The sequence below is a fragment of the Ambystoma mexicanum genome, chromosome 5p (assembly GCF_040938575.1).
Source record: "Ambystoma mexicanum isolate Mex_15411 chromosome 5p, UKY_AmexF1_1, whole genome shotgun sequence".
NCBI lineage: Eukaryota > Metazoa > Chordata > Amphibia > Caudata > Ambystomatidae > Ambystoma > Ambystoma mexicanum.
Window position 1 is genome coordinate 741,477,090 of NC_090930.1, and position 16,117 is coordinate 741,493,206.

General features: G+C 43.7%; 4 non-coding genes across 4 annotated transcripts; 2 read left to right on the forward strand and 2 right to left on the reverse strand.

Annotated features, from left to right (window-relative positions):
• Positions 1 to 395: 395 nt before the first annotated feature.
• TRNAQ-CUG (transfer RNA glutamine (anticodon CUG)) lies at positions 396 to 467 on the reverse strand. The gene has a single exon. It is a non-coding gene; the product is annotated as a tRNA-Gln (tRNA).
• Positions 468 to 2,846: 2,379 nt separating this feature from the next.
• Positions 2,847 to 2,918, forward strand: TRNAQ-UUG (transfer RNA glutamine (anticodon UUG)). Its single transcript has one exon. It is a non-coding gene; the product is annotated as a tRNA-Gln (tRNA).
• An 881-nt stretch (positions 2,919 to 3,799) lies between these two features.
• On the reverse strand, positions 3,800 to 3,871 carry TRNAQ-CUG (transfer RNA glutamine (anticodon CUG)). Its single transcript has one exon. It is a non-coding gene; the product is annotated as a tRNA-Gln (tRNA).
• A 259-nt stretch (positions 3,872 to 4,130) lies between these two features.
• On the forward strand, positions 4,131 to 4,202 carry TRNAQ-UUG (transfer RNA glutamine (anticodon UUG)). Its single transcript has one exon. It is a non-coding gene; the product is annotated as a tRNA-Gln (tRNA).
• Positions 4,203 to 16,117: the final 11,915 nt, after the last annotated feature.

Here is a 16,117-nt window from a genome sequence, read left to right on the forward strand (position 1 = left end):
CACTTTTCTTAATTCACAAAAGGCCTGAGGTGTATAAATACTGTTTGTACCGACCAAGGGCCCATTCGTGAATGTACTTACTTTAGTTGGATCATACCTTTCTTCAAAGAAGACATCCACAATAAACCATAAGGGAAAGGTTTGACTGATGGTAAACTCTTACAGAGATTTGAATGCAAATTATTGGATTCAACCTCCAGGGTGCTACCATTACACCATGGGTCTTTCACACCACAGAAAGTGGTGGGTTTCATTGTGGCTAAAGAGCGTCATCCATGGAAAATCTTTCTTTTTTCAAATGCACCCAGGGAATAATGCTATGAAAGTGGGCGACACAGCAGCGTCATTGCTATTAAAACAAGACACTGAGAGGAAAACAAACACAGTAATTCCCAAGGTCCCACCGAGATTTGAACTCGGATTGCTGGATTCAGAGTCCAGAGTGCTAACCATTACACCATGGAACCTACATACTTAGTGACATGATGAACGTCATTGCAGCAAAAAAAGAGCCTTTTAGAGAATGTATGCAATATTCTTTTATCTTATGCCTCCAGAGGAAGAATCCTATCCAAATGAGCTGTAAAGCAAAGAGTTTGCTATTGCGCAACAACCAACTAAACAGTTCCACATTTGCATAATATCCGTGGGCTAGGAATATGAGTTTGTTAAAATGATGCATGAGATCTCGATTCTCATTTCTGTTACAACTCTGTCAGGTTGCACCAGCAAGGGGCCCATGGTGTAATGGTTAGCAAAGAACATTACTGAAGGGCCCCTCGGCCAGCCAGAAAGCCAAAATGGAGAGAACGGGCATGAACTGGTTGTGAATGAGCTTCAAAATGCGTTCACAGGTAATTGAACTGGTGATCTCCTCAGTTTATACACCTGGAACTCCTGTCAATAGCAACAGTCGGCAGCTGGGTTGCCAGACATTTCGTCGAAAAAAATTTGTCGACAGGACAATTGGTCGAAACCATTTGGTCGAAAACCAAATGGTCGAATTGCTTTGTTTTTTATTTTCACATTTTTTTTTGGGGGGGGGTTTGGGGGGTCCCCCCAACCCCCTTTTTTTCTAAAAACCCCTTTTTTTCCGTAAACTACAACCTAAAAAATATATATATAAATAAATAAAAAAATCGACCATTTGGCTTTCGACCAAATTACGTCGACCAAATGTCTTTCGACGAAATGTCTTTCGACGAAATGTCCGGACAGCGGCAGCTGGTCTGTGTCAGTAATGGCAATTTGATTTTGCCATTTTCACAACTCCCTAATAAATGAACAAAATGTTCCATTTGTAGGCACAGTTACATGCTATGGTATGTATACCATGCTTAATAACCACCATAGGAGGCTCAGAGCACCATCCGCATTCTTACGTACAAAACATGTAAGGAAATAATCAGATCTTTTGCTCTGCAGGAGTCAGGCTTCTTTAAAGCCTGACAAAGTGGCAGAGTGCCATTGTAAACTGAGGCATGATGAAACCATGCCCAAGAACCCAGGCAGGTTAAACCCTTCCACTCATGCCCCTAGGCCCCGAATGGCCCCGAACGGCCAGGTTCTATAGACAGGGCAGCTGGCATGGATTATGGACACTTTTAACATAGGGTGGTTTTTCAACCTTATCTCCTCTGGGAGCAAAGCGCTGGACAGGGTTTCCTGTACGTTTTTGAGGTTCGCAGGGATCTATGTGTGGATGTTTCTTGGTGTGAAAAGCATGACACCTTTTGGGGTGACACCAGGCTCTTCTGGGAGTTAATTTGCATAATCTCTACTTTCTATTTTATGTGACATGGGCTGCAGTTACATTGTTCTGTTAATAGAGGGCAACACACAGGTCATAGTTCCAAACAGGGGTGCACAGTCTGCTTGCTAGCTTACATTTACAGTTCTATTTGGGATTCGACGCCTTTTCATAAACTGAGTACTCTTCCGGAGTATTTCTAACTTATGTAGGTGTTTTGGGGGTGTTACGTGCCTTTGTATGACTGCTGCAAACCACTTGATATTAGACATTGATTGGAAACGACATAAAAAATCCTGACACATATTGTAAGCGGACATAAAATGACCTATATTAGCTAATATAAGTAAACAGACATCACTCCCCCCTCCCCACAAAAAGGGATGTATGCGTACACAAAAAATAAAAATGAAAAACAAGCAACTACTGCAGTCAAAATCTAAAAATGTAAATTCAGTTACATGATCATGACTCGGAAGGGGAAGTTAAAAAGTAAAAAAACACACGGTAGGAGAGAGGTTAGCTTTACATGCCATGAGGGAGGAAGAGGTCTTCCAAGCACTGTTGTGTATGTTGGTCAATCCCTCTGAAACGCAAAAGGGATGTGCACATAGAAATCAAAGCAGAGTCATCCAGAGAGACTATTTAATTCTTTTTTTTTCAAATTCTCAAAAGGAAGCTGCTATCAAATTGAACTATTCATCACAGCCACTGCTAGGAAATCTATGTGCATAAAATGACAATACACCCAAAGGAAAACAAAATATAGCTATAACATGTCAGATTACTAAATTCAGAGTCCAGCCTACTAACCATTAGACCATGGAACCTAAATACTTCCGCAAATGCTGAACTTCATTATGCCAAAACAGAGGCAGTCAGAAACAATATTTAATATTGCTTAATCATATGCCTCAAGAGGAAGAATTTGATCTACATGCTCTATAAAGCACAGAGATTGCTATAGCACAACGTCAATCGACAACATCGCTGTGTTTGTATGATATCAGTCAATTGGGACTATGAATCTGTAAAAATTGTAAATGTGCTCTATATTGCCATTTCTGATTCAACGCTCTCAGGTGCATCTTGCAAGGGTTCCATGGTGTAATGGTTAGCACTTTGGACTTTGAATCCAACGATCCGAGTTCAAGTCTCGGTGGGACCGTTATCTTGCTCTTACACTCCATTTTCTAATTTCTCAAATTACAATTCAACAGAGTTAATATTCAGAAGTTCAGTCGACTCTCTCTGCACGACATTACATTTAAATGCACTTTGGTGCCTGATACCAATACAGTGATGCAACTACATATCGTTAATGTACAATCCCTAAGGTCAATCAGAGTGGGCACCCAGATATCTCTCAGAAACATTTTCCACAGATGAATAATGTCCAACCTTAACTCTATGAAAAGAAAAATGTACACACTATGTGCAGTAGATTCTCTGCTCACTGGAACATGCAGAAACAACATTGATGTGAAAAGATTGGAAAAAGCCCTATTTTATTAACATTAAAAAATGTTATACAATTATTTTGGTGAATCATATTCACTTTCACAATCATTCCTATGTTTCAAGCAATTTGATGGTCTTATTAAATGTGTAAAAAATGTAATTCTTTGAGTTGACAAACTGTATGGAGAGCAAACTTTTTATAACTTACAAGAGTTATGAGTTCTAGAAAGTAGTGCATTTACTGATCAAGTGCCCTTGTTTAAATGTACTTACTTTATTTGGATCACACCTTTCTCGAAAGAAGAAATAAACTCTAAATTATCAGGAAACAATTCAACTGATTTTAGGGGCCTCCTGGGCTTTCAATGCAAATCGCTGAGATCAAAAGCCAGTTTAATAGCCATTATACCTTGGAGCTTTGGAGATACGAGAGTGGGCAGTTTCTTTGTGGCAAAAGAGAGTCATCCCCAGAAACTATTAATATTCTTTGGTCAAAGAAGACTGCCATCAAAGTGGGCTGTAAAGCAAAGCTATTGCTGTTATATCTATCTGCAAATGAAAGGCAACTCTAAAAGAGAAGCAGCCCCAAGGTCCCACCGAGACTTGAACTCGGATCGCTGGATTCAGAGTCCAGAGTGCTAACCATTACACCATGGAACCCACATATTCAGTAGCATGATGCACTTCATTCTGGAAAAACAGAGCACATCAGAGAACATATGTAATATTCCTATATCATTAGACTCCAGAGGAAGAATTTGATCCAAATGAGACATGAAGCCAATACTTTGCGATTGCACAGCATCCAACAGCAACAGTGCTGCTTCGATATAATATCAGTAAACGGTTACTATAGGTCAGTAAAAATCTTGACTGTGCCCTATATTCTCATTGCCCTTATGAAGCTCTGCTCAACAAGGGTTCCATGGTGTAATGGTTAGCACTTTGGACTTTGAATCCAGCGATCCGAGTTCAAGTCTCGGTGGAACCTCTCTCTTGCTCTAACACACTTTGTCTCCTTGTTGTCTTAAATTATAGGCCAAAGATAGTAATATTCATAAGGTTAGTGGTGTAGGGTATTCATTTTCGCTCTCACTCTCTGGCATAACTTTTCATAAAAATCCACTTTTGTGCCTAGCACCTTAACCTTTATGCATTTTTTTTAAATGTATGAACAGTGAGGTCATTCTGAGTCGATGGGCAGATCTGCATCGGAAACATACATAAAAGATTTGAAATTTTCAAACTTAACTCAATGTTAAGAAACATGCTCAATCTGTGACCCAATGGATTCTCTTTTTACTTGAAGATGCAGCAACAACATTAATAATACCATTTTGGGAAAAGCAGCTCTATTGTATCGCCATTCTCTTTCAAAATTGTTAAAGGGTTAATCCTATGAAAAGCGACCACATTCAGAATCAATGATATTAATCAAGTGTCTTAACAGCCTTTACATGTTTGTAAAATGAAGGTATCAGTTTGAGATGAAAAATAGAACGAAGAACACACTTTTCTTAATTCACAAAAGGCCTGAGGTGTATAAATACTGTTTGTACCGACCAAGGGCCCATTCGTGAATGTACTTACTTTAGTTGGATCATACTGTCGGGGGGGAATTCTGCCGGGGTCGGCCGGGCCGTCCGCAGACCTCCGGGCAGGGAGGCCCCAACTCCTCCCGTGTATATCTCGGATCGAGACAGAGTATGAGGCACACACAAGGAGCAAGGCAACTTCTGTCGTTTATTATGCAAACGGCAGGGATGGGTCAAGGAGCGCACGCGTTCGTCCTGACACACACACAATAGTGGGGCTCGCAGGCCCTTTTTACTACATTATGACGCGCTACTTGCGTCATTCCAAAAAGTTACCAAAAGAACCTATCGCCACTCTTGATTGGTTGCTCGAGTGGTGGGGTTAGTATAGTACGCCTATAGAGAATGATATTAGTGGTTAAGGTGTAGTCAGGTGGTATATCTGGGTTGTCCCTACAATTAGATACATAAGAATTGTTACATGAAGACCCCTGAGGATTGGCTAACGTTACTGACGTCTGAGATAAGAACCTCATGTTCTGATTGGTGCATCCGTGAGCTCCCCAGCCTGGGACCACCGTTGTTCCCAGCACACGGTGCACCTGTGGTTGCAACAGTGTTTCAGTATGGGTACGTGCAGGCAATGTGAGGATTTATTCATAGGTGGGAGACTGACCGTTCCCACTGTAGCAGGTGTCCATTGAGCCTTTCAAGTGTGTCGGCCTGCGTCTCGTAGCGAGGTACCCAGACGCCTTTTCTCTCCTGGGTTTTGGCATCTCGTCAGGTTCGGCTTGGTCACGTGGGGAGGGACCGTGTTTGAGGCATAATTCTGCACAATTAATATTGTTTTTCCACTGTATGTCTGGTTTAATTTGCAGATATGATTTTAACATTGGTACGTGGAGTGCGAGGTTGCAACATCGTGCCTTTGAAGATTTGTTTCTTGACTGTGGGTTTGCAACAGTACGACCTTGGCTGGTTGCTCCACTGGGTTCTTTCTGCAGGCTCAGCAACCTGACTTTTGCTTTGTTAATGTCCACGGGAACTCTTGCTTGAGGCCTACTTGGGCCTGGTGCACGAGTAATCCATTTAGTGCATGGATGCTTTAGGTTATAGTGGCATACAGTTTCATGGCCAGTATCGTGTTTCCATTATATCTCTCATGATGGTAACGGGTTTCAAGAGAAGCGTGAGCAAGCGTTATATATGAGCTCATGGTGCGTCTTGCGTTTCTGCATTCTAAAAGCCTATGTAAAAATAATAAAGATGCACGTCCGTGAATAAGCCTGTCGCCTACGTCAGAGCACTGAGTATGTTCTTCGTGTAGATTGGTGTGGAAATGTTCAGCGTGTATAATAGTTCAGCGGTGCTTCCCGTTATCTAGGTCGTCATGGCATCTCTAACGATGTGTAGATTTCAGTCTAGTTGGTCCGTGCCGCAGGTGTCGGCATGGCCAGTGCGGGCTGTTGGGCAGGCAGATGGACACATCCGTATGTTTCTGTACCAGGGTATTTGGTCATCTGGTAAATGGGCAAACTCTTCTCGTGGCGGGTGTCTGGGCCGCGACCCTCTAGGCCAAGCGCGAGAGGTGAAGGACGGGAGTCTGGTTTTCCATTCTCCCACTTCAGTCCCCCCTCTGGTCGACTTGTCGACCACAAACATATCCTTCTCGTTATCTCCTCTTACTCTCCATATCTTGGTTATCCCTCCGAGATGTCCATAATGGTTTACGTGATCTTCAAATGACCAATACATGTATTCGCATGTTCCTCCAGGAGTACAGTACACCCATCTTCCTATGTAGCTCCTAGGGTTCCTTGGGTTCTCGATCTTCACTGATGGTGGGTCTAGATGATTGGCGATGATTTGGGTGCGCAACTTCTCCCTTTCGTGTATTATCACACCTGTGTGCTGGCCGTCATCTGCTGGCATCAAGGGGTGCATTCCCACCATTTCCAGCAACTCATCAGTTGAGCGCGCCTTCCGGGCTTTCCAAAATCTAATTATTATCAGTGCAGCTCCAGCCAAAATAGCACATCCCACTATTATTTTCAGTCCATCTGACAGCCAAGATGGCATCCATGACCATAATAGTGAAAACCAGCTTTTATCCTTGTTTACGCCGTTACTTTCGTCCATCATTTTGGAGTGCATCTGGGCCAATTGTGAAACTGCTTCTGTTAGTGTACCATTGTCGGCATCGTTGGCAGGTATGAACGTGCAGCATGATTGTCCTATCTTTGCACAAACTCCTCCTTCCATTGCTGTGAGAAGGTCCAATACATATCTGTTCTGTAGTGCTACCATCCTTACAGCTCGCAGCTCCTCTTTAATTGCGTTAAACCCATTTACTGTCGAATTTATGGTCATCATTAGTTCCCATCTGGTTATTTGCAGCCATTTTGCGTTTGCGTATGCCTGCAGTCCCGGATGTATTATTGAGGAGAAGAACATTGCTGCTCTGCTGAATAGTCTGTGTTCTGGCGGTATTGATGTTAGTTCCGTTTCCGACCTTCCCCACAGATAATTTCCTGTTAATGGCTCTCCTTGTCTTTTTCTCCTGTTTATGACAGTATCATTGCTGTTTGTCCTGTTTTCTTGCTCCTTCTGGAGTGGTGCAGATCTCTTTCTTCTCCTGTCTCCTTCATCCATTTTCGGAAATTTCGCCACATCGACATGCTTCTTAGGTACCACTAGTGATGGTACATTGACGTGTACCATTGTGCACACACCACTCCACAGGGGAGGCAGTGTATGATATGCCTTTTCTCCGCAGGCCCAATAATGGTCCATTATTACTGCTGTTCCCGCTCCCCCCTCAGGTAACTCCATCACACTTGCACAATTGGTGTTATATCCCACGTCCACCTCTCCTTTATGCTGGTAACATACTTTGGGCGCAGTCAATGGTAATATAGTTATCGGGTCTTCATCTTCTTCTACCCACGTGAGCATTGGTACGTACTTGATCCATGTCGTCCAACATCGATGATTGTGTGTTTAGATGGTTGAGATAGTTTCTTTTGTTACCATGTTGCTGCCAACCACTCCTATCTCCCAGCTGGTACCCAGGAACACCTTTCCTGTTATCGTCAGTAATGGCCTCTCCCAGCATCCTTGTTTACCCGGAACTTCCGTGGCGTACCAATCACATGGTAGATACTGCAGTGTTACCTTCTTTGTTTCTCCTTTTTCAGGGCCACTTGTTATGTATCTGAATGCTTCAGCATGTAAACTGGTCTTGTGATAACTCAGATAGGTCTTGAGGAAGTTGTTTTCATATGGGTATGAGTCTCGTGTTTTCCATGTCATGTGCACTACTGTTCCTTGGAATCTTCCTTTCGTTTGGAACAGGGCCAAATATATTATGCACTGTGCTGTTTTTTCATCTATTTCTGTGGCAACAAATGTTCGTGAAGCGCTCATGGCGTATGGTATTAATGAGCAAACGTAACAGCTATCCTCAGTTGTCTGCTTACCAATGCGGGTCATGTGCTGGTACCATATGTTGTTTGTGACGTGTGCTGAATCTTGTACATAATTATCAATACCTTTATTGTCTGAGTATGTGCTGCGTTTAACTTTATTTCGCTTTTGTTCATTGTTACTGTTACCACCTGACGTAACACCTGTTGCAGCAGGGAGGTGGGGTACATTAGGTTTGGGTGCAGCAAAAAAACTCATAGCATAGCTGTACTGCCATACAGAGGCAGCCAAAACTCCGGTGATCATAAAAATCCCTATTATTTTTATTACATATTCTAACCTCACCGACATTTTTGCTCTTACCTTGCTGCAGTCCTGGCAGCGTATTCTTGCGACGTTAAAGTTGCCCGCCTAAAAATTCTCAAAAAGTGCTTGTTATTAAATGTTAGTTTTGTTTCATTAAGCTCTCCCTATCAAATAGTCATTCAGTGCCCAGGTGAAGAGTTGCTCCCACGCTACTCTAAGTGATCGGTCTCTCAAGACCGGCAAGTATGGGCGGAGGTGGGGCATGTAATTTTCTATGGCCAGGAGGAAGGCCGTGTAGTATACACGTACCCTTTTCTTTTTTAAGTATGTTGGCCTTTTTATTTCGTATACAAATTGGTGTGACAATTCTTCTGGGTAACTATCGTCTGGCAGCACCATCTACGCCTGCACACTGAATTTGTTAGATAACTTTTCTTAACAATACAATATTACGCAGCTCCTGTATGTGCGAGAGAAAAAGAGAACATTCACGTGTTTACATGTGTATTGGTGCAAGCGAAGTCCTTAGTTTTTATTACAATTGTATTTAGTAGTCAATGGGGGGGGGGTTTGCTCAGATGGCGGGAGCAGTTTTACTCTTTGAACGTGTGACCATGGGGTGGGCAGTGTGGGGATCGCCCCCTTCTTCGTCCGTTATTCTCTCCGAGGGAACAATTGGGTCGTTGTCTGTGGTTGTGTTTTCTTCCGCTGCCGGGGATGTTGTTGGCGTTTTTCCAATGGACCTGTCGTTGGCGCTGGGGCGGGTCTGCAGTTTGTAGATTTTTACATCATGCAGGTGGTTCCACGCACGCTTATCCTTTAGTTTTACTGCTCTTGTTGATACGTCCTCTACTAAATGGGGGCCAGTGAACCTCTGCTGGTTCCACCTTCTATTAAAATTTCGAAGTAGTACGTGGTCGCCTTTGGCAAGTTTGCACAAGTTCTCCTTTTCCAATTCTGTATTTTCGTCTATTTCTTGGTTGCTGGTGGACCCGCCCCGTGTGCGCTCGAGCTGTTGAGACACAAACACAACGCTAGTAATCAAAGAAGACACATATTGATACATTTCATCACCTAACACATTCGCAGAACTTTCTTGGTCGGTGAATGCCCTTGACGTTGGTGTTAGGGGAAGGCGCATTTGGCGTCCAGTAACCACCTCGTGTGGGGTGAGGTGGTGGTCGGACCCTGGCCTGTTTCTAAGTTCGAACAGTGCTAACGGAAGGCAATACAACCAACTTTTCTTTGTTGTTTGCTGTATTTTAGCAATTGCCTCCTTCAATAGGCCATTCAGGCGTTCACATACACCATTGGCCTGTGGGTGGTACGCACATGCAAATTTGTGTTTAATGTTCAGTAGGGATGTGATATGCTGGAACATTTCATTTGCGAAATGGGGTCCGTTGTCTGATCTTAACACCTCGCACACTCCCCACCTGGGGAATACCTCCCTTACTATAAATTTGGCTGCTCTAAACGCATCAGGGTGTGAACAGGGCCCTGCTTCGATCCACCTAGAAAATGGGCATACTACTACTATCATGTATCTATTGCCTTGACAAATGTTGATCATATCAACATAGTCAATGTGGAGGTGCCGAAAAGGTCCTTCTGGTCGGGGTATGGTACCTCTTATCACTTTTAAAGTATGACCGGCCGTGAACTGTTGACATGTAAGGCAATTGCTGATAAAATTTGACACATGGGATGTTAACTCGGGACAGAACCAATCTTCTCTAATTCGTGCTGCTATTATTTCTTTGCCTGTATGGGCAGGGTGATGTAATTGGTTCAAGGCGGTATTTAACAATGCCAATGGTATTACAACTTTCCCAGTGCCACCCTGGCGCCATAGTGCGTCGGTTGGTGACATTGTGCATCCTCTTTTCACCCATACTTCTTTTTCGGCCATTGGTGCAGCCGCTTGTAACTCCATAATCTGGGTGGCTGGGAGATGGGTGTACCCTTCTTTTATTAACATCTCCCTCGCTATTCCCCTCCCTCTCCCTCTCTGTGAGTCTGTGGGGTTCCATATCTCACCAAAATATGCAGCATATTTTGCATGTGCGTCTGCTGCTGCATTTCCTTTTGATATATAGTCTTCTCCATTGGTGTGTGCTGTGCATTTTACTAGGGCTAGTTCTTGGGGATCGTTTATTACTTCAATTAGTTCAGCCAACAAGAGGGCATGTTGTACTGGAGTGCCGTCAGCTCTCCTAAACCCTCTTCTTCTCCACTTTGATAGCCCTGAGTGGACAGTGGATGTAACATATGCACTGTCGGAATATATAGTAACTTTTTTATTAAAACTTTCCTTTAGTGCCAATATGAGTGCAACCAGTTCCGCCGCTTGAGCAGAGTAATGCTGTGGTAATTGTACACACTTAATAGCCACACACACTGGCGCTTCCATCATTTGTACTACTGCTGCCCCAGTCCTCCTTATCCCGTCTCCTTGATCAATAGTTGATGACCCATCAATAAACAAAAGCTCACCTCCCTCTAGTGCGTTTTCTTCAACTTTCCTAGTACATGAGTACATCTCAGTTACTTGGGTGCAGTCGTGGGCGTAATCTCCCTCTTCAATTACTTCTGCTAGGAACCTTGCAGGGTTAACCGTGCTACATCTAACAATTGCCAGTTCAGCTTTGGACAAAATAATCTCATAACCTGTTGCCCTCTGTGTCGTCAGTGTGGACTTAGGTTTATTCAATATCGCAAATAGTGCATGTTCTACAAATAGTGTAGTTGGACACCCCATAGTTATTGATGATGCTTTTTCTACTGCAAATGCAGCTGCAGCAAGACCTTGTTCGCAAGAGAATTGTCCTAACATTATTGGATCTAAGTGACCGCTGTAAAATGCTACTGGTTTATAGCCCATGCTAGTCTTTTGGGCCAATACTGCTTTCATTACTGCTGAGTCGCAATGTGAAAATATAAAAAATCGTCGCTCATAGTCTGGGGATGCTAGTACTGGAGCAGTTGATATTGCTTCTTTTAATTCATCAAATGCCTCCTTCATTTCCATAGTCCATCCCAACTTTTTCTCCCCTTTATTTGCTTCCTTCAAACCCTCAAGCAGGGGTCCTATGTAAGAGCTGTAATCAAATACCCATGCTCTACAGTAGTTGCACAGTCCCAGAAATTGCTGCAGTTCTCTTACAGTCTGTGGCACGGGAGTGCCTGATATTGCCTGTGCTCTTTGTGGTGCAATCCTTCTTCCATATTGTGATATCAGTTGGCCAATGTAAAGTACCTGTTCCTGACAGTATTGTATCTTTTCCATGTCTACCTTGTACCCCTTTTCAGCCAATATCGTCAACATTTTTAATGAGTCCTCTCTACATTTATCTTCATTTGTACTGCAAATTATTATGTCATCCACATACTGTAACACTGTGCTTTCCAACTCAACGTTACCCAAATCCATCTGTATTACCCTATTGAAAATTGAAGGTGATTCACAATATCCCTGTGGTAATCTGGTATGTTTCCACTTCCTATTTCGGTAAGTGAAGCTTGTCAAGTCTTGTGAGTCTGGGTGTAATGGTATTGAGAAAAAGCATTTTTAAGGTCAATCACTGTAAACCGTGATGCTTCTGCTGGAATGCCACACAAAATTGTGGCCGGGTTTGCTGTTACTGGATACTCTGCTTCTACTATGTTGTTCAACGGTCTGAGGTCCTGTATGAACCGCCAAGACCCTCCTTTAGCCTTGCGCACCGGGTACACAGCTGTGTTGCATGGGGATTCTGAGGGGACCAATATGCCATTGTTTATAAGGGCTGTTATGGTTTCGTATATGCCCTCATCTGCCTCTCTTGACAATGGGTATTGTTTCACTCTTGGTAGTATGGCACCCTTTTTTAATTTTATCTTTACACCCCCTATGCTTTTAATGCATCCTACATCATAAGGGCTAATAGTCCATAATGATTTTGGCACCTTTGACATATCTTCTTTAAAAAATGGGACTGGTGTGCCAGCGGGTGCCTCAAGTGCCATTGCAATTTTCTGTGCCACTTGTTTGTGAGCCACTGTTAGCCACATTTCTACACTCATCATGAACACCATTTCATTTTCCTCCTTTTCTTCTGAAAACAACTCTTCATCTGACACCTGGGTCAGCCTACATCCTTCTGCTAGTGCTATCACCGCCCTCCATGCTCTCCCTTCTTTATCTTGGGCGTGCACAGCAACATAATCAGCTGTTGCAATAATGCTCTCAATGTCCACTGCAATGACCTTCCCTTCCAGTTCATTAGCTGGTGTTTCTGGTCGGAATAGATAGGCTGCTGGTCTCCTCCATATTTTCCCTCCTATCCCTGGCATCCATGCAAATGCCATGTCTGTTCCGTACTGGAATAGCTCGCCGTCTACCGGCTCCGCCCTGATCGCTATCTGTCCACAGTATGCTTGCAAAATCTGTCGTGCTGCAAGCATGTTAATCCCTGGAGTAGAGCAAATTATGCCATTCTCTGTAAAGGAGATCGTCATATTTAATCTGTTCATTATGTCCCTCCCCAGTATGTTTACTGGTGAGGCACTATAATACAAAAGTGGTACTGACAGATCGTAATCTCCAATAGATAGCGGAACGTTATCAGTAAATGGAACCAACCCTTTAGCCCCAGAAAACCCTTGTGTGTTCATGGCTTCGCCTGACATCTTAAACTTACCTTCCCTTATGCAAGACCGGGTCGCCCCGGTGTCAACAAGGAATGATAATTTTTTGTCACCTATCGTTACCTCTATGCGTGGCTCCTCCGCACTATTAGGTGTTACTGACAGGATGGGACACACCAAGGCCGTCTGTGGGCTGTCCTATTGGGGGTACAATGACTGGCCATTCCCTGTGTAAGGGTTGTGCCCCAACACCGTCACCCCACCCAATTGCGTTCGTTCAGGTTGTGGTGGTGGTTGTATTAACGCTGCACCAGTTACTTGTGGCAGGTATTGTTTTATTTGTTGTTGTGGTAGGGAATAGTGTTGGTCACTCCCTTGTGGTGACATCTGCTGTGGTTGTATGCCCTGCTGTTCTTGTGATGTCCTATGTTGTGCTTGTTCGTTCCATGCTGGTGTTCCTGGCCTGACCCTGCATGTACGTGACATGTGTCCTAATAGTCCGCAGCTCCAACACACGGGTGGTTCCCTGTTTTGCCATGGGAAGTTCCCTGTGTTGTCCTGGTATACTGGTTGCCCTGTCTGGTAGTTATTTCTGAGTCCCCCAGCCTGTTGTTGGGTATTATATCCGTATCCTCTTCCCCTCATAAACCCTCCTCTCCCTCTATTATAATTATAATACCCAGCTCCTTGCATTGGGTACCCTCCTCCCATGTTCTGTGCGTGTGATTGCAGAGGCAGCACTTGCTCTATTACCTCTTGTGGAGGCGCTATTTGAGCTGGATTTTGTGCAGCCACTACTTGCGTTGGGCTTTGGGCCATTGGTGTTGGCGCAGTTATTAGTGCCCCTTCCATGGTATATTTAGTAAGTTTTTTCTGTACTAATTTGGCCTCTTCTGTTTTCCTGTCCTCTTCCTTTTGTTTCATTTTTCCTTGCCATGTTCTACAGTGATGTACTATAGTCAGTTGTATTTCCGGCCATGGTTTTGCTTCCATCCCCACTACTTTCTTTAATTGTCTCTGAACTCCTTCTGGGAGCCCTTGTACTAGTATATGATAAAATATGGCTGGTGTTTTGTCCCATTGTTCTCTAGTTTCCATGCGCCACTTCTCTTGAATATCCTGGATATAATCAACAGGATCCTCGTTCTCACCCATCTTACGGGAAGTAATGGCTCCTATGTCTGATGTGTCTGGGTACTGCACTCTTAGTGCCTGCCATAGCGCATGTCTGCAGTTTGCAAATGGTGCCCCATCATGCGATGTGTTTGTTATTGTTACCCCATGGAATCCCGCTCTTTTCCAAATGTCATCCGCTCTATCCCCTAATATTGATATTAACAGGCCCTTAACATCTCCCACTGCTAGTTTCTGTCCTGCGGTGTGTTTTTCCATTTCATATATCCATTTACCCGCACCTCCACTTAATGATGGGAGCCTACATTTTATGTTTTCCTTATCCGTATGTTTCCAAGGTACATATTGTGGTCTAACCCCTCCTCTCTCCAGCAGTGGCATTACATTCTGTCTTGTGTCATCCTTTATGCTCCATGATGTTAACTCTTCACACCCCTCCTCTTCCCCCATTCCTTTTACTACTTCAAATCCTTCCTTACTACCTCTTCTCCTACCTCCCTCTTCTTCCTTTCCCCTTTTTTCATCCTTTCCTGTGTTCAATATTGGCACGTCTGTTTGCCTGTCTTGCCTGCGACTAGGGAGGTCCCTAAGCCGACATGCATAAGGTGTAACTTCGTCCATGAAGGGTGCGAGCTTTATTCTGTGCAGAGAGCGTGCAGTTGTTGAACATGTGGGGTGTGGCGTTAGAGAGCGTGATGGTGATGTGGGTGGCGTGTGTTGGTTGGTGAGCGTCGGTGGCGTGTGTTCGTTAGTTTGTGTTTCTCCCATTCTTTTCACTTCCTCCTTACTTCTCTCCAGCTCCTCCCATCTTCTACTCACCCATGGCGAATCTATGTTTGTTCTAGTGAGGTATAGCTTATCTAAGCTTTCCCTTTCACTCTTCCTTCCATCCTCACTACAAAAATCATTCATAAATTGCGCCCCCCACTCTGCCTTTTTTCCTTTTATTGTTACAGTTTTTAAGTCTATTAGGTCTCCCTCTTCCTTTCCGTTGTTACCACCTGTTCCCCTTAGTGCTGACGTTGTTGCTACCTCTCTATTTTTATATACTTCTCCCCATCTTTCACTCTCCCTCTTACTCTCTTCTCTCTCCCCTTCACTCCTCTCCTCCATCTCCCTACTATTTTCCTCTCTTTTCCTTTTTAATTCCTCCATTACTTCGTTGCTCATCTGTTCCAATATCCTTTCATCCTCTCTCCTCCTTTCCCATTTCACCCTTTCTCTTTCTACTATACTCTCTATTACCTTCCCCTCTTCATATTTTTTAGCTGTCTCTGATATTATCCTCCTCCTCCATATTTCCATTTCCTTTTCATTTTCTTCTTCTTCCTTCTTCTTCTCTCTCATCACTACTCTTGATACCCTTTCTGCTGCTGCTTTTACCCTTACAGCTTCCCTCTTTCTCTCCTCACTTTGCTCCCTTAATTTTTCCAATTCGTCCTTATCTTCTTTCCTTTTCCTCACTCTCTCTCTTTCCTCCCCCTCAAGTTGTTTTATCAGTTCATTCTGCTCATCCCTTAGTTTAGCTAATCTTTCCTCCAAAATCTCTTCCTTCTGCCGTAGCAGCTCCTCTCCCCTCATTTCACTCTCTCTTTCACTATCCTCGTTTGTTCTCTTTACCGCCTCCCTTTCCTCTCCAGTTAGTGATCCTCGTAATTTCAACAATATCTGTGCAGCTACCCACTCATCGTTTCCTATCTCTACAGTCTGCTCTTCTCTCCTCCCGTCCCCCATTGGTATCTTTCCATGAGCCACATATGGTGGAGGGCTGTATGCCGGGTTTGAGTATCCTTCAGCCGCCCTTAACTGTCCTTTTATTTCTCCTAATTCTCTTAAAGGGTACAACCCTCCCCCCTCTGTTTTCACTCCCGGTGTT